Here is a 19,583-nt window from a genome sequence, read left to right as displayed (position 1 = left end):
TCTAACATGACTCCCAACCCCCACCTCCACTGAGCAAGTCTCCAAAGGGCTGCATTTTCAATATAAGGGTAAATTAGAAATAAACCTAACCCCTAGTTTCTTTTAAAGGAGGCTTTAAAGAAAATTGCCCAGACTCAAACCTTGATGGTGGGAGGAAGGAGAAAAATGTCCCACATGAGCATTCATAATCATGAACCATCCCTTACAGGAATTTACAACAAAATTCCAAAACTTGTAAGCTGATAATTCACAGTAGTTCCAGAGCAGTAGTATCACCAAGGAATCTAATAAAGGCAGATAAACTTTCTCTCTGGAGGAACTCATCTTCATCCTAGGCCTCAAAAAAATTTTCACAGATCAAGAAAAATAAACGGTATAAATAAATAAATTTTAAAAACCATAAAACACACAAGGAAATAAGGTACCAGGAGAGAGGACCAGAAATAAAATCAGCAGCAAAATGAAATCCATGTAAAATTTCCAATGTTAGAGTCATTATGTAAGTTTTATATTTCAAGGACAAAAGAAAGGCTTGAAAATATGAGGAAAGAAAAAGTAGGCTTGATACTGGAATAAGTCTCTGAGAAGGGCAACTCACCCTGTTCTCATTTGTGGTATAAACCCCAAAGGGGAAAAATAAAACACTTGAATAATTTGGAAAACCCAAAAGTAACCATCTTGTGTGGGGAGCACACAAAGATTTATATAATATATATTTATCTACCAGTCCTCCAGCTCGCCTCCCCTTAGGCGAGAAGAGTTAGACCCAAGCTATAAATGGAAGCTATTCAAAAACCTCAACACCTGTACATTGGAATGTTTTATGTTACAGTTAGACTTCCATAAATAAGAAAATCAGTTGATGCATGCTGAAATTGAACCATGAGATTTCTTGATTTTTTCTTTCCCTTGTGAGTGCACAAAACTGAAACTAAACAGCAAAACATAACTACCAGGATCTAATAGTTAATGAGAAGATACTGTTTCAGCATACCAGCAATCACATTTCCACTCTATTCATGGAACATGACCAATCCAAATAATAAGGTCAACTACTGCCTTTATGAATAACATTCCAATGTTAGCAGCCTTACCACTGGGTTTATATATATAAGAATCACAATTTTCACAGTTCTTTAAAACCTTGCTATTCAAGCTATGTTCCTTGGATAGCAAAACAGGCATCACCTGATCAAAAAGCAAAATCTGAGCAGCAACTCGGAGGCTAAGGTAGGAGAGCAGCGCTTGAGTCCAGGAGTTTGAGACCAGCCTGAGCAACATAGCAAGACCCTGACTCTACAAAAAAATTAAAAAATTAGTCAGATGTAGTGGCACATGCCTGTAATCCCAGCTACATGAAAGGATGAAGCAGGAGGATTGCTTGAGCCCAGGATTTCAAGGCTGCAGTGAGTTATGATTGTGCCAATGCACTCCAGCCTGAATGACAGAGCAAGACTCTGTCTTTAAAAAGAAAAAAAGAAAGAAAAAAATGTAGACTCTCAAGAGCCACCCCAGAACTACTAAACTAGAACCTGCATTTTAAAAAGATCTTCAGATGATTTGTATGCCTGTTCAAATTTGAGAAGCACTGGTCTAAGTATTCTCACTGTCCTACCTAACAGGTGGTACACATGCTTTTAGAGAAATAAATGTGTATGTATACATTTTTTTAACTTTTCATTTTGAAATAACTTCAGACTTATGAAAAAGTTGCAAGATAATAACAAGTTTGACCCCAAATATGTACATCTTCCATACTATAGTACAATTATCAAATAAGAACTGATTCAATAGTATTATTACAGACCTTATTTAAATTTCACCAAATATCCTACTGATGTCCTTTTTTTGTGGTCCAGGACTCAATCCAGGACGACACATTGCCTTTAGTTGTCATGCCTCCTTAGTCTCATCAATCTGCAACAGCCTAGAGCAGTGCTGTCCAGTTGAACTTTCTGTGATGATGGAAAAATTTTATAACTGCACTGTTCGATACAGTGGCTACTAGCCATACATGTGGCTACTGCAACAAAGAAACTGAATGTTTAAATTGTAATTAATTTTAATTAATGTAAATTTAAAGTTAAATAGAGAATCTTATTGTTTTAACATACAAAACACAAATATTTCAGCTGGGAAAACCCAGTTCCAAAATCTCTCTAAAGCAAAGCATAATGAACAGTCCTTTCATAAGCATGCAAGGGGAGCACTTAAACAAGCATAGTCATAATTCTGCTTGGCAGGGCACACAGACTCTTCATTTAGCCCAATTCAGTCTCTCTTACTGCGCCACCTGCCCTATCGCTCCACCACCAGTGCCCCCACTGCCCCACCACGATGAACCCCTCACTATGCCTTGAATGGTACCAGTCAATCACATGGCCAGGCCTTTACTCATGGATGGGTTCCTTTACCACATAGGCAAGGTGACCATGTAATGCATTATTCAGCTGGTGCTCATTTGATCAAGAAAAGGAATTCTGTTAATAATTACATGGAAATAACCTGGACTGTTCTGGGAAAACAGGGACACCCTACTTATGGATCTTTCACCCCAGGTAAACTCATTTTCTCATGGGCCAAAGACACATGTCCACTTTTAACAGATAAGAATTTTGTGCCAGCTTTCAAAGGGAATGCTTCCAGTTTTTGCCCATTCAGTATGATATTGGCTGTGGGTTTGTCATAGATAGCTCTTATTATTTTGAGATACGTCCCATCAATACCTAATTTATTGAGAGTTTTTAGCATGAAGCGTTGTTGAATTTTGTCAAAGGCCTTTTCTGCATCTATTGAGATAATCATGTGGTTTTTGTCTTTGGTTCTGTTTATATGCTGGATTACATTTATTGATTTGCATATATTGAACCAGCCTTGCATCCCAGGGATGAAAGCCACTTGATCATGGTGGATAAGCTTTTTGATGTGCTGCTGGATTCGGTTTGCCAGTATTTTATTGAGGATTTTTGCATCAATGTTCATCAAGGATATTGGTCTAAAAGTCTCTTTTTTGGTTGTGTCTCTGCCCAGCTTTGGTATCAGGATGATGCTGGCCTCATAAAATGAGTTAGGGAGGATTCCCTCTTTTTCTATTGATTGGAATAGTTTCAGAAGGAATGGTACCAGTTCCTCCTTGTACCTCTGGTAGAATTCGGCTGTGAATCCATCTGGTCCTGGACTCTTTTTGGTTGGTAAACTATTGATTATTGCCACAATTTCAGCTCCTGTTATTGGTCTATTCAGAGATTCAATTTCTTCCTGGTTTAGTCTTGGGAGAGTGTATGTGTCGAGGAATGTATCCATTTCTTCTAGATTTTCCAGTTTATTTGCATAGAGGTGTTTGTAGTATTCTCTGATGGTACTTTGTATTTCTGTGGGATCGGTGGTAATATCCCCTTTATCATTTTTTATTGCGTCTATTTGATTCTTCTCTCTTTTTTTCTTTATTAGTCTTGCTAGCGGTCTATCAATTTTGTTGATCCTTTCAAAAAACCAGCTCCTGGATTCATTAATTTTTTGAAGAGTTTTTTTTTGTCTCTATTTCCTTCAGTTCTGCTCTGATCTTAGTTATTTCTTGTCTTCTGCTAGCTTTTGAATGTGTTTGCTCTTGCTTTTCTAGTTCTTTTAATTGTGATGTTAGGATGTCAATTTTGGATCTTTCCTGCTTTCTTTTGTGGGCATTTAGTGCTATAAATCTCCATCTACACACTGCTTTGAATGTGTCCCAGAGATTCTGGTATGTTGTGTCTTGGTTCTCGTTGGTTTCAAAGAACATCTTTATTTCTGCCTTCATTTTGTTATGTACCCAGTAGTCATTAAGGAGCAGGTTGTTCAGTTTCCATGTAGTTGAGCGGTTTGGATTGAGATTCTTAATCCTGAGTTCTAGTTTGATTGCACTGTGGTCTGAGAGACAGTTTGTTATAATTTCTGTTCTTTTACATTTGCTGAGGAGAGCTTTACTTCCAAGTATGTGGTCAATTTTTGAATAGGTGTGGTGTGGTGCTGAAAAAAATGTATATTCTGTTGATTTGGGGTGGAGAGTTCTGTAGATGTCTATTAGGTCCGCTTGGTGCAGAGCTGAGTTCAATTCCTGGGTATCCTTGTTAACTTTCTGTCTCATTGATCTGTCTAATGTTGACAGTGGGGTGTTAAAGTCTCCCATTATTACTGTGTGGGAGTCTCTCTTTGTAGGTCACTCAGAACTTGCTTTATGAATCTGGGTGCTCCTGTATTGGGTGCATATACATTTAGGATAGTTAGCTTTTCTTGTTGAATTGATCCCTTTAGCATTATGTAATGGCCTTCTTGGTCTCTTTTGATCTTTGTTGGTTTAAAGTCTGTTTTATCAGAGACTAGTATTGCAACCCCTGCCTTTTTTGGTTTTCCATTTGCTTGGTAGGGATGCCCTCTCTCACCACTCCTATTCAACATAGTGTTGGAAGTTCTGGCCAGGGCAATTAGGCAGGAGAAGGAAATAAAGGGTATTCGATTAGGAAAAGAGGAAGTCAAATTGTCCCTGTTTGCAGACAACACGATTGTATATCTAGAAAACCCCACTGTCTCAGCCCAAAATCTCCTTAAGCTGATAAGCAACTTCAGCAAAGTCTCAGGATACAAAATCAATGTACAAAAATCACAAGCATTCTTATACACCAATAACAGACAAACAGAGAGCCAAATCATGAGTGAACTCCCATTCACAATTGCTTCAAAGAGAATAAAATACTTAGGAATCCAACTTACAAGGGACGTGAAGGACCTCCTCAAGGAGAACTACAAACCACTGCTCACTGAAATAAAAAAGGATACAAACAAATGGAAGAACATTCCATGCTCATGGGTAGGAAGAATCAATATAGTGAAAATGGCCATACTGCCCAAGGTAATTTATAGATTCAATGCCATCCCCATCAAGCTACCAATGACTTTCTTCACAGAATTGGAAAAAACTACTTTAAAGTTCATATGGAACCAAAAAAGAGCCCACATTACCAAGTCAATCCTAAGCCAAAAGAACAAAGCTGGAGGCATCTCGTGACCTGACTTCAAACTACACTACAAGGCTACAGTAACCAAAACAGCATGGTACTGGTACCAAAACAGAGATATAGATCAATGGAACAGAACAGAGCCCTCAGAAATAATGTCGCATATCTACAACTATCCGATCTTTGACAAACCTGAGAAAAACAAGCAATGGGGAAAGGATTCCCTGTTTAATAAATGGTGCTGGGAAAACTGGCTAGCCATATGTAGAAAGCTGAAACTGGATCCCTTCCTTACATCTTATACAAAAATCAATTCAAGATGGATTAAAGATTTAAACGTTAGACCTAAAACCATAAAAACCCTAGAAGAAAACCTAGGCATTACCATTCAGGACATGGGCATGGGCAAGGACTTCATGTCTAAAACACCAAAAGCAATGGCAACAAAAGCCAAAATTGACAAATGGGATCTAATTAAACTAAAGAGCTTCTACACAGCAAAAGAAACTACCATCAGAGTGAACAGGCAACCTACAAAACGGGAGAAAATTTTCACAATCTACTCATCTGACAAAGGGCTAATATCCAGAATCTACAATGAACTCAAACAAATTTACAAGAAAAAAACAAACAACCCCATCAAAAAGTGGGCAAAGAATATGAACAGACACTTCTCAAAAGAAGACATTTATGCAGCCAAAAGACACATGAAAAAATGCTCATCATCACTGGCCATCAGAGAAATGCAAATCAAAACCACAAAGAGATTCCATCTCACACCAGTTAGAATGGCGATCATTAAAAAGTCAGGAAACAACAGGTGCTGGAGAGGATGTGGAGAAATAGGAACACTTTTACACTGTTGGTGGGACTGTAAACTAGTTCAACCATTGTGGAAGTCAGTGTGGCGATTCCTCAGGGATCTAGAACTAGAAATACCATTTGACCCAGCCATCCCGTTACTGGGTATATACCCAAATCACTATAAATCATGCTGCTATAAAGACACATGCACACGTATGTTTACTGTGGCACTATTCACAATAGCAAAGACTTGGAACCAACACAAATGTCCAACAATGAGAGACTGGATTAAGAAAATGTGGCACATATACACCATGGAATACTATGCAGCCATAAAAAACGATGAGTTCATGTCCTTTGTAGGGACATGGATGAAATTAGAAATCATCATTCTCAGCATACTATCGCAAGGACAAAAAACCAAACACCGCATGTTCTCACTCATAGATGGGAATTGAACAATGAGAACACATGGACACAGGAAGGGGAATATCACACTCTGGGGACTGTTGTGGGGTGGGGGGAGGGGGGAGGGATAGCATTAGGAGAGATACCTAATGCTAAATGACGAGTTAATGGGTGCAGCACACCAACATGGCACATGTATACATATGTAACTAACCTGCACATTGTGAACGTGTACCCTAAAACTTAAAGTATAATAATAAAAAAAGAAAAAAGAATTTTGTTCCCATGTAGCTTTAAGCAAATGGAGATAACAAATAAGAGAGCAAAGAAGTTAATGAACAAGATCATTAAAAATAGGTAAAAAAAAAAACTGGGTGAAGTAAGGCAGAATGTAGGGGAAGAGCAGTCAGGAAGGCCTGCTTGAGGAGACGTCCTCTGGCTGGAGATCCTTTTTTTTTTTTTTTTTTTTTTTTTGAGATGGAGTCTCACTCTGCTGCCCAGGCTGGAGTGCACTGGTAAGCTTGGCTCACTGCAACCTCTGCCTCCTGGGTTCAAGCAATTCTCCTGCCTCAGCCTCCCGAGTAGCTGGGATTACAGGCATGTGCCATCACACCTGGCTAATTTTTGTATTTTTGGTAGAGACAGGGTTTCGCCATGTTGGCCAGGCTGGTCTCGAACCCCTTACCTCAGGTGATCTGCCTGCCTCAGCCTCCCAAAGTGCTAGGATTACAGGCATGAGCCACCATGCCCGGTGGAGATCTTAATGTCCAGACAGGGCTGGACATGCTGAGATGTGGGGGCAGAGTGGTCCTGACAGGAGATTCATAAGGTGAAGCCCATGAGGCCTTTGCTGGGTTGAAGGAACAAACCCCGGAAAGGAGCATCCACTGTCATTTTTAAGCAAGGGGATGGCGTGATCTGATTCATAGTTTAGGGAAAGGAATCAGAAAGAAGGAGACTATGAAGCCAAAAACAACTGAGGGAGGGGATGGACGATGTGTCTATAAGAAAACAAAATTAGTAAAGGCAGGAGAAGGGCATTGAGCACACTGGAAAGAACAATCCTTGTAGCTGCTCCAGACTAGAGGTATACTGAGAATTGACAGCACCAGGACTAGCTCACATGGAGGCAGAGGAATTTTCCTAAAGCCACAGGGAGATAGGGGTGAATAGAAAGAAGACCTGAAAGTGGAGAAATGTAGCCTATTCAAGGCAAGGCTAACACAGAATTTACCTTTAAACATATTCATTAGGATTAGAATTTATCTCAGGTTAAGAAAAGCTCCCTGGGAATTGAGCTGACTTGATACTGTAAGTAGAAAAGGTAATTTGGCTGGTTGGATATTTCCTCTGCAGAAATGCTCCAGAGTGATGACTCCTTTGCATTTCCATATCACTGGGGCTTTGTATTGTGTTCCATTCATCTGTGTATCTGTCCTTTTACCAATAACAATGTTTTGATTTGTAAAGAGTTTATAAATGCTTAGTTTAAGAATAAGTCTTAAAATCAGGCAGTGTGAGTCCTCCAACCTTCTTCTTTTTCAAAATTATGTTCCCTACTCCACAATTCTGTCTTTTAAAATCTTGTTTTAATCTTGGTGAGATTTTTTTCATATTTACTACATGTAGCTGGTATATTTATTTTAAGTGGGAAATGGAAAATTTTTAAAAGAAGAGCTGTTAGAAATACTTGGGCTGCAAGTAACAGAATCCTTCATTTCAATGCCTTAAACAAAGAGGGCTTTATGTTTCCTTGCATAAGAGAAATCTGAAGTCAGGTGTCTGCTAGCATTGGTTCAGTGCTTCAATAATGTCAGGGTCCACTTCTCTGTGGGTCTTTTGGCCTCTCTCTCATAGTCACAAAATGGCAGTGATATGGATTGGAAATTTGTTCCCTCCAAGTCTCCTGTTGAAATATGACCTCCAATGTTGGAGGTGGGACATGGTGGGAGGTGTTTTGGTTATGGGGGCAGATTCCTCATGAATGTCTTCATGCCCTCCTTATGGTAATGAGTGAGTTCTCCCTCTGAGTTCACATGAGATCTGGTTGTTTAAAAGAGTGTGGTGCCTTCACCCACCCCTTGCTCCCCCTCTTGCCATGTAACACTGCCTGCTCTTCCTTCACCTTCCACCATGATTGTAAACTTCCTGAAGCCCTGACCCAGAGCAGGTACTGATGCTGGCACCACACTTCTTGTACATCCTGCAGAACCATGAGCCAAAATAAAACTTTTTTCTCCATAAAGTACACAGTCTCGGGTATTCCTCTATAGCAATGCAAATGGATGAATTCAGGCAGCTACAGCTGCTATCTTATCAATTTAAGGTAGAAAAAAAAGGAAAAATAGGGGAGGGGTAACTTATGTCTCCTTGTCCAAAATTGTGTCAGATGACCTCCTTTGGCTACAGGAGAGGCTAGGAAAGTGAGTACTTTTGTTTTTCAGCCTACAAAGTGACAGAGGTTAGAAAGAAAAGGGTTTCATATGAGAGGTGAGAGTGCCAACCTGCAGCATCTGCCATAAAAATTGATGAGAAGTTATCCCCCCCAAAGAAGCTTTTCATTAAATTCTTCCTCCACCGTAAAAAATCACTTCTTCCACCAGTGATAATGAATCCATCTTAAGCCACATTGCTTTCCTTCTCCACGTTGGATGGGAACCATCTCAGTGACTCCTGACTCTGCCTCTCCCAGTCATGAGAGTTAATTTTCCCCCAGCATTCTGCAGCACGAACGCAGTCTGTGAGAGTCAGAGAGACCAGCTAGAAAAATAAACCTAGTCTATTGCTAAAGAACAAGAGTGACATTATGATCAGGATACAGTCTAGCTCTCTTTAATAAATTTTCAAGGAAAGACTATTAGAATTCAATTCATGTCCATGAATTGCCCATTTCAGTCCCTGCATAGAAGAAACTGGGTATTTTTTCTTTTCTCTCATTCTATAAACATTTACAGGACTCCTATGTGCCAGGCGCTAAGGGTTTTTATTCTTTTTTCCTTTGTTATCGTTCCTTATCCTATTTTCTTGGATTATTTTTCTTTCCAAGTGTATGTGTAATATGTGTGTGTGTGAAGTTACAGAAAAAATGTCAAGCCTGCAGAGTCAGGGCCCCATAACTATAGCTCCCTCCAGTCTCCTTCAAGGGCCATTAAGAGCACTGCTCACACCCGTTTGAGAAGGAAGGTCTGAGAAGGTATGAAGAATCAGGATGCAAGTGGTATCTGTCAGTAGTGCCACTTCTTACAACATTCATGTACTTATTTATGCATTTATTTATTCATAAATATTTGAGCCCATTTGGTAGATGTTGGGGACATTGTGGTGAACATACAGATATGGTCTCTATCCTCATTGAATTTGTATTTGCTGTGGGGCAATGTTTTTGAAATATCAACCAATGTTATTATATTTCTCCCTTGAGGCAATGAGCAGAGAAAAAAGACAAGACTTCTTCTGTGTTAGGGGAATAGAAGTGATATTAGGCTACACAAAGATGTTACCATGAGCAGGGCTTCACCTCACACAAATACCCCACTAAACGAAAAAAAAAATCATGTGCGTTGAATGGAAGAGATGGAGAATTACTCTAGAAAGACCAGGGAGGACAGAAGGGAGCAATCCAGACCTGAAAGGGACAATGGATGAGCACAAGATGTGTCTCTGTCAAGGACCATAGTGAGGAGAGCTGTGGAACCAGGAACCTCATGGTAGCAAAGGGTGGATTTGCCAAGACATAGGGATCACCGCTTATCACCCACACCTGGGCCTATACCAATCGTTCTTTCCCTGGGCATCCAAAATCCATGCCTGCCTCTTCTTCCTGGGCATAGAGTTAGACTATATTTCCCAGCCTCCCTTGCTATTAGATGAAACCCTATTGTGAACCAGTGAGTTCTGGCCAATGGAATGTGGATAGAAGTGATACACACTTCTTCCTGTTTTGTCTATGCTCCCTCCATGCTCCCTCTTTCCTGTTCTGCCAGGTAGAGATGACAGGCTCTAAATCCCTAGGGGACAGCAAAACCAAAAGGTAGAAAAAGCTTGTGTCCCTGAGTCCCTGCTTGGAAGAAAATGACACAAGGTAGCCACCCTGATCACACATACCTGCATTGGACTCTTACTTGAGCAGAAGTGAACTTTTATGGTGTTAAGCCACTAAAATGTTGTAGTGTGTTACAGAAATTTTAGCCTATGCTAACAAATATTCCCAGCAACCACCCAGCTCAAGTAACACTTTCCTGTCCCTAGACTTAGTTCATACCTCAACCAACTTACCTCATGAAGACAGGTACCCCATTTGTAAAATACCAGGACACAGTACGTACCCACCCCACAAAAGGAGGATGGGACTCTCACAATCTACCCTGGCATTGTGATGGCAAGGAAGGGAAAGGTCCTGCTTGTGAGGCTAAACAGAATCTGGTTAAGATTTTTACTTTGAAAGAGTGATTACACATACAAGCGTTATACAATATAGAAGGAGAGAGAAATGGTAAACAAGTAAATGTAGAGTTCATATAGAATTACAAATCATGCTAAGCTCTATAGAGCAAAATTACAAATAGTGTAAAGAGAATAACAATTGGGATACAATTTATCTTTGCGTTGGTGAGTGAAGAGTTTTCTGAGGAAGCAACAGTTGAATTGAAACCTAAAAAGGGAATCAGACTCAAGCAGGTTAAGAGTTGGGGCAAGGACATTTTAGGAAAAAGGAGCAGCATGTGCAAAGCCCCCTGAGAAAGGAAGGAGGTAGGCTTATTTGAAGATCTGAAAGATGCCAGCAATAGCTATGACATATAAAGAGGGGAGGAGAGGTGTATGTGGTGGGAATGGAGAGATGGGCAGAGGCAAGTTCATACAGGGCCATGTAGGCAGTGTTCTTGAGTTTGTATTTTATTACAAGAGTCTAGAGGTGCATTGAGGAATTCTAAGCATGGATTATGGTCAGGATTGCATAAAAAAAAAAATCAAACTGGCCAAGATGACAATTGGTTGGAACAGAAGCAAAAGCGGGAGGAGAGAGCTCATTTTGTGAGGCTATTTTAGAGATCCAGGCAAGATAGAATGGTGTATGAACTTAGAGGGAAGGCAGCATGTATATGGGAAAAATGAATGTGTTTAAGATCTGCTTGAGAAGTTGAATGGAATAGCAGCTCTTGCATGCAATATCCTTAAACTCTACTATAAGACGGGAGAAGGTAATAAGTTGTGTTCGACAATGTTCAACCCATTATCTGTTGAGAGGATGCAGCAAACAACAGTAACAGTACCTTCCCCTATGTCAGAATCAGCACCATTTGAGCAGAAAAGTCTGGAGGAGATAGAGGTTACAGGGAAAGCTGGGCTTGAGTCAGAAAGCTGTAGCTCAATTGGGTGGGTGACTGTGTACTCACTCAAATATGTTGTACCAGAAGGGATAGAGGCTGATTAGTTAGCAACTTTGAAACCTAATAAATTAGGACTTTCCCCAGACAGGATCTAAGCACTATGGGGGAGGAAGTGGTTCTCAAATAATTTTATCTTTTGCCAAATCTTGTTAGTTATTAATAACAATAGCAAGAGAAAGAAGAGCTAATATTATGGAGCTGCTTGTACCAGAGTCCTGTGCTAAGGAAGGTGTATGTGTTCTCTCATTTAAGCTTATGAGAGCCCTGTGAGATGGGTACAACAACTGCCCTTGTTTACTAACACTAAGGCTTAGAGATTAGCGCCCTGTCCAAGATCATATCTCTCGTAACTACAGTAGTTACTCAAACCCAGCTCTGTCCTGACTCCTGAGTCAAGGCTCCTACCAATGTAGTCTCATGCTGTATGGAGGCTTCCAAAGATGCTTTGGGGCTCAGCAGGGCAATGTCAGATGGGTACAGTCTGACAAGTCATTTATTTGCCACCTCCGTACCAGAACTAAAAGCTTCTAAAGTATACAGATTCTAGCCAGGCATGGTGGCATGCGCCTGTACTCCCAGCTACTCAGGCGTCTGAGATGGGAGGATCGCTTGAGCCCTGGGAGGTCGAGGCTGCAGTGAGCCATGATTGTGCTACTGTACTCCAGCATGGGTGACAGAGTGAGACCCTGTTTCAAGAAAAATGACAGATAGATAGATAGATAGATAGATAGATAGATAGATAGATAGATAGATAGATTCTATCTAAATAATAGTAGATGCTAGGATTATGCCTCTTTCAGCTAGCTGTCTTACTGTAAAGTGAGTGCCTTATAACCATTGCTGCCTTATTCTAAAAGATAAATCACTATGGATTGCATACAGCTTCAAATAAGAAAAAAAATTTGTAACAGTACATTATAATTTTTATAGGACATTGTTATGGACTGAATGTTCTGTTCCCCCAAAACTCATATGTTGAAACCCTATCCACAATGTTATGGTATTAGGAGGCAGGGCCTTTGGGAGGTAACTTAAATTAGAAGAGGTCTATGGGGGCTGGGCACTGTGGCTCACACCTGTAATCCCAGCACTTTGGGAGGCCGAGGCGGGTGGATCACAAGGTCAGGAGATCAAGACCATCCTGGCTAACACTGTGAAACCCCGTCTCCACTAAAAATACAAAAAATTAGCCGGGCGTGGTGGCACGCGCCTGTAGTCCCAGCTACTCGAGAGGCTGAGGCAGGAGAATGGCATGAACCCGGGAGGCGGAGCTTGCAGTGAGCTGAGATCCTGCCACTGCACTCCAGCCTGGGCAACATAGCGAGACTCTGTCTCAAAAAAAAAAAAGAGGTCTATGGGACTAATGCCCTTATAGGAGTCATTAGAGAGCTTGCTGCTTACTGCTCTCTGCTCTCCACCATAAAAGGATACAGCAAGGATCAGCAGTCTGCAACCCTGAAAAAGGAGCTCACCAGAGTTCCACCATGCTGGCACCCTGGTCTCAGGCATCTAATCTCAGAACTGTGAGAAATAAATTTCTGTTGTTCATTAGCCACCCAGTCTATGGTAGTGTGTGTGTGTGTGTGTGTGTGTGTGTGTGTGTGTGTGTTTAACTTAAAAAATCTTGTACATGCTTTATTTGTGTTTTTTAATTTTTTAATCATCTTGAAAATTTTTGTGGGTACACAGTAGGTGTATATATTTATGGGGTGCAATTGTTATAGACTAAGACATCATATTCCTATTCTAATGGCTGGCTGTATTTTCCAAGGCAATTAACTCAAAAGAATATTATTTAAAGAATCTGGTATATGAGGGCCTCTAGACACCTTGACACGAAACTTCTAAAAACATAATGCAAGATGAAAAACCTTCTTTGAAAGCCTCTTCTCTTCAGAGCTGAACTGAGGAGTCACATCAGGCTAGAAAATGGTTCTGGGACTAAGCCAAGCTTTGAGCTGTCAGAGGAAAGGCTACATTGAAACAGAATTGCATCATCTCTGGGAACTCAGTGTTAACTGGTATAAACCAACATTATTGTTCTTAAATGTTCTCATGAGAAAAGAACATTTTAAACTACTAATGTGATTTTCTTCTCCTCACACTCTTTCCTTATCCCAGGGAGGAAAATATTTATCCTTCTTACATAATTTGCTCTTCCTTATGTTGCCAAATGCCTTGTGATAGTATTACACTTGACAGATATCTTATTGAGAAGTTGCCAGCAACCAAAAGATAATTAGATTAGTCTTCCAAGCATATAAAAAACCAGAGTGGACTATGCACAATTCATTGGAAATAGTGTCTAACTCCTCATATTTCAATGACATTCACTGGGGTTATGAACAATTCTGCATCTTAAAGAATGCTTTGTGCGATAGAATTTTTTGCTGAAAGGAGATAAGCCCTTATTTATAAGAGGATAGAAGTAGAGAAGGACTACACAGGTGTCTTTGTCAGCTTGGAGTGCCATAACAAAATATGATAGACTGGGTGGCTTGAACAACAACTTTTTATTTCTCGGAGTTTTGCAGACTGGAAGTCTGAGATCAGGGTGCCAGCTGATTTGGTGGCTAGTGAGGGCCCTCTTCCAAGGTTGCTTCTCCTTGTAAAATCATGTGAAGAAAAGAGGGTGAGCTAGCTTTCTTATAAGGGAACTAATTCCACTCCTCAGGGTTCCACCCTCATGATCTAATTAGATCTCAAAGGCCCCATCTGCAAATACTGTCACACTGGGGATTAGATTTCAACATATGAACTTGGGGGAGACACAAACATTCAGTCCATAGCAACAGGGAATCAACAAACATTTGTGAGATGTCCACTTGGTCAGGCACAGTGCCAAACTCCAAGAATATAAAGAAGGGTGAGACCTAAGGAAATTAACAGTCTCACAAAGAGCGGAGAGGGGATTTTGTACAGCAACTCTTGCAGTGAGCAAAAAGAGATCAGTTTAAAAACAAAACCCATATGATCATCTCAATTGACACAGAAAAAGCATTCAATAAAATCCAAAATCCCTTCATGATAAAAACCCTCAATGAACTGGACATCAAAGGAATACACCTCAAAATAATAACAGCCATCTATGACAAACCCATAGCCAACATCCCATACTGAAGGTTAAAAAGCTGGAACAAGACAAGAATGTCACTTTGGGAGGCTGAGGCAGGCAGATCACTTGGGGTCAGGAGTTCAGTACCATCCTGGCCAACATGGTGACACCTCATCTCTACAGAAAACACAAAAATTAGCAGGCTGTGGTGGTGCGCGCCTGTGGTCCCAACTACTCGGGAGGCTGAGGCACAAGAATTGCTTGAGCCTGGGAGGCAGAGGTTGCAGTGAGCCGAGATGGCACCACTGTACTCCAGACTGGGCAACAGAGTGAGGTTCCATCTCAAAAAAAAAAAAAAAAAGACAATGTCACTTTCACCACTCGTATTCAACACAGTACTGAAAGTCCTAGCCAGAGCACTCAAGAGACATATAAGTAAAGGGCATCCAAATAGAACAAGAGGAAGTCAAATTATCTCTTTGCTGATAACATTCTATACCTAGAAAACCCTAAAGATTCTGCCAAAAGACTCCTAGACCAGATAAACAACTTCAGCAAAGTCTCAGGATACAAAATCAACATACAAAAAAAGTGGCATTTCTTCTTTCTTTCTTTCTTTCTTTCTTTCTTTCTTTCTTTCTTTCTTTCTTTCTTTCTTTCTGTGTGTCTGTCTTTCTTTCCTTCGTTCCTTCTTTCTTTCTGACAAGATCTCACTCTGTAGCTCAGGCTGGAGTGCACTGGCATGATCCTAGTTCATTGCAGCCATCTCCTGGGCTCAAGTGATCTTCCAACCTCAGCTTCCTGAGGAGCTAGGACTACCAATTGTATACACCAATAACATGCAATCTGAGAACCAAATCAAGAACGCAATCCCATTTACAATAGTCCAAAAAAATGAAATACCTAGGAATATACCTAACCAAGGAAGAAGGTGAAAGATCTCTACAAAGAGAACTACAAAACACTGCTGAAAGAAATCATAGATGACAAAAGCAAATGGAAAAGCATTCCATGTTCATGGGTTGGAAGAACAAACATCGTTAAAATGTCCATAATGCTGAAAGCCATCTACAGATTCAATGCTATTTCTGTTACACTTCCAACGTCATTTTTTACAGAACTAGAAAAAACTGTGCTGAAATCCATATGGAACCAAAAAAGAGCCCGAACAGCCAAATCAATCCTAAGCAAAAGAACAAAGCTGGAGGCATCATATTACCTGACTTCAAACTATACGACAAGGCTACAGTAACCAAAACAGCCTGATACTGCTACAAAAATAGATACATAAACAAATGGAACAGAATAGAGACCCCTGAAATAAAGCCACACACCTACAACCAACTCACCTTCAAAAAAGTCCACAAAAATAAACAAGGGGAAAGAACGTCTTATTCAATGAATGGTGCTGGAAAAACTGACTAACTATATATGCAGAAGAATTAAACTGGACCCCTACCTCTCGCCATGTACAAAAATTGACTCAAGCTGGACTACAGATTAAATTTAAAACCTTGAACTATAAAAATTCTAAATTCCTAAAACCTCAAACTATAAAAATAAAAATTCTAGAAGAAAACCTAGGAAATGCTCTTATAGACATTGGCCTAGGCAAATAATTTATGATGAAGACCCCAAAAGCAAATGCAACAAAATCATAAATAGGACTTAATTAAACTGAAGCACTTCTGCACAGCAAAAGAAACTCTCAATAGAGCAAACAGAAAACCTTCAGAATAGGAAAAAGTTTTGCAAACTAGCCATCCAACAAAGGACCAATATCCAGAATCTATAAGGTACTTAGTGGAATCAACAACAAAAAAAAAACTAACAACTCTTAAACAGTGAGCAAAGGATGTGAACAGACAGTTTTCAAAAGAAGACATAAGCAGCCAACAAGCATATGAAAACCTGCTCAACATCACTAATCATCAGACATGCAAATCAAAACCACAATGAGATATTATCTCATACCAGTCAGAATGGCTATTATTAAAAAGTCAAAAAATAACTGTGCTGGCCATAAAAAAGAATGAGATCATCTCCTTTGCAGGAACATGGATGAAGCCAGAGGCCATTACCCTTAGCCAACTAACACAGGAACAGAAAACCAAATAGCTCATGTTCTTACTTATAAGCCGGAGCTAAATGATGAGAACACATGGACATACAGAGGGGAACAACACACACTGGGGCCTATCAGAGGGTAGAGGGTGGTAGAAGGGAAAATAACTAATGGGTACTAGGCTTAATACCTGAGTTATGAAATAATCTGTACAACAAATCCCCATGACACAAGTTTACCTATATAACAAACTTGTACAAGTACCCTTGAACTTAAAATAAACGTTATTTTTTAAAAAGTATGGGCAGAGATTGCCTGGAACCTGAAACTATTTTTATTGCCATAACTGAAATATTTATAAAAATTAGGGAAGGTTCATTACCATTATTCTTTATTGTTGATATGTACCCCTTTTGAGTAATCTCAAATGATTGCATGCAATATCATTTATTCATTTATTAAATAAATATTCCTTGGCCTGTAAAAGCAGAATAAATATAAACTATCTGCCTTAAAAAAATTAAAAATAACAGATGCTAGTGAAGTTATACAGAAAAGGGAATGTCTATACACTCTTGGTGGGAATGCAAATTAGTTTAGCCTCTACAGGAAGCAGTTTGGAAATTTCTCAAAGAACTAAAAATAGAACTACCAGTTGACTCAGCAATGCTATTACTAGATATATACCCCAAGGAAAATAAATTGTTCCACCAAAAAGATGCATGCACTTGTATGTTCATCACAGCACTGTTTATAATAGCAAAGACATGGAATCAACCTAGGTGCCCATCAAGGGTGGATTGCATAAAGAAAATGTGGTACGTGTACACCATGGGATACTATGCAGGCTTAAAAAAAGAATACATTCATGTCCTTTGCAACAACATGGATGCAGCTGGCAGCCATTATGCTAAGACAACCAATGTAGAAACAGAAAACCAAATATTGCATGTTCTCACTTATAAGTGGGTGCTAAATCTTGGGTTCACAGGGACATAAAGACAGGAACAATAGACACTGGGAACTCCAAAAGGAGGGAGGGAGGGAGGGAAACAAGGGCTAAAAAACTTCCTGGTGAGTATATGTTCACTTTCTGGTATATGTTCACTATAGAAGCCCAAACCTCAGCACCACGCAACATACCTTTTTAACAAACCTGCATGTATATGACATGGTGAAATCCCATCTCTACTAAAAATATAAAAACTAGCTGGGCGTGGTGGTGGGTGCCTGTAATCCCAGCTACTAGGGAGGCTGAGGCAGGAGAATTGCCTGAACCCAGGAGACGGAGGTTGCAGTGAGCCGACACGGTGCCACTGCACTCCAGCCTTGGCGACAGAGTGAGACTCCATCTCGAAAAATAAAAATAAAAAAAGTGAAAATTTTTAAAATAAAAATTTTAAAAAGAGATGAGTGTGTGTGTGTGTGTGTATTTTATATATATATATATGTATATAATATTAATTCCCAATGTTGTCCAGGACTAACAGCCTCAGCATCAGCTGGGAACTTGTTAGAAAGGCAAATTCTCAGGCCCTACCCTATACCTACTAAATCAGAAACTCTGAGAGTGGAGCCCAGCACTAACCCTCCAGGTGATTCTGATGCATGTTAATGTTTGGAAACTACTAATTTAGCAAAACACTTCTTCCTTTAGCATATGTAGAGAGAAGCAGGGTAAGAGGGAAATGATGGACAGGTGTCTGGAATCAGGAGGGAGGGGTGTAAGTTGCACTAGAACACACTGGTTGGAAGAAAAGGAAAGAAAGCAGCTCACTTTAGACCATACATAAGGGAGGATGATCCTACTCAAAGGCAAAGAACTAACTTGTGTCACTCTTTCATTCTGAAGGTACAATGGCAACTTCCAAAAGCAACCAACTCAAAGACAATCTGTAGTCTTCTGTTGTGGATATAGGATGACTTTATGCTCTTCCAAAACTCAAACTGTGACATAATTGAAAAGTATGGTTATTAGGCACCTGCTTGTTCATCACTGTGAATTTAAGGACATTTATAGAGGACACATCTGAGCATATGGTCTGCCTCTTCCTCATTGTAAGTTGTTGGCAACATAGCTGCTCACAGCTTGGTATGCTGTGTTAGCGCTAGCATAAGAATTTAAGGAATGCCATTCTGTGCCAGCTAGTCCATCTGAGATTCCTGGCTAAGATAGACCCCCAAGGGGAACTTTGTGAAGAAGGCAGAATTCTTTAAAACTTAAAATTGTAAGTTAGTGATGTACTCAAACACCCCCAAAACCTCCCTAATCTGAGTCTATTGTGAATAAATGACCTAAATCTTCAGCCAATTTATACTTTGTCTTCACTTCTTCTTAAGGTGGCGATTTCTCTTGGTTGACTTTCTATGCAAAATAGGACAATTTCTCTTCCTACTAACTTTAATTATTTTGGTTTTGACCTTCAAAGAAGGGTCCCAGTTCTAATACACAAGATTTGATAAACAAGACCTGTTTGAACTATCCTTACTTGATTTTATAAATTTTGGTCATGTCTCCATGGCCTTTCACTTTATAGACTAGAAAATGTTTTAGTTTTCTCCTGAAAAGAATCCATTTGGGCCAGGTGTGGTGGCTCTGGCTGGGCTTGGTGGCTCACGCCTGTAATCCCAGCACTTCGGGAGGCCAAGGCGGGAGGATCACTTGAGGCCAGGAGATCGAGACCAGCCTGACCAACATGGTGAAACCCCGTCTCTACTAAAAATACAAAAATTAGCTGGGTGTGGTGGCATATGCCTGTAATCCCAGCTACTCAGGAGGCTGAGACATGAGAATGGCTTCAACTGGGGAGGCGGAGGGTAAAGTGAGCTGAGATTGCGCTACTGCACTCTAGCCTGGGTGACACAGCGAGACTTTG

At 40.1% G+C, this 19,583-nt stretch overlaps 1 long non-coding RNA gene across 2 annotated transcripts in view; it reads right to left on the bottom strand.

The window, feature by feature from the left end:
* The window catches only part of LOC134730045 (uncharacterized), a 150,125-nt gene that overhangs the window by 69,485 nt on the left and 61,057 nt on the right, over window positions 1-19,583 (bottom strand). Inside the window, exon 2 of one of the 2 annotated variants that reach the window (XR_010111652.1) lies at window positions 1,808-1,955. The exons of the other annotated variant lie outside the window; for it this stretch is intronic. This is a non-coding gene — a long non-coding RNA (uncharacterized LOC134730045). The remainder of the gene's footprint in view (window positions 1-1,807; window positions 1,956-19,583) is intronic. 2 annotated transcript variants of the gene reach the window in all.

Source organism: Pan paniscus, chromosome 2 (genome assembly GCF_029289425.2).
Source record: "Pan paniscus chromosome 2, NHGRI_mPanPan1-v2.0_pri, whole genome shotgun sequence".
In the NCBI taxonomy this organism is placed as follows: domain Eukaryota; kingdom Metazoa; phylum Chordata; class Mammalia; order Primates; family Hominidae; genus Pan; species Pan paniscus.
The sequence above is the reverse complement of the archived record's forward strand: the minus strand, read 5'-3'. Positions and strand labels throughout refer to the sequence as shown.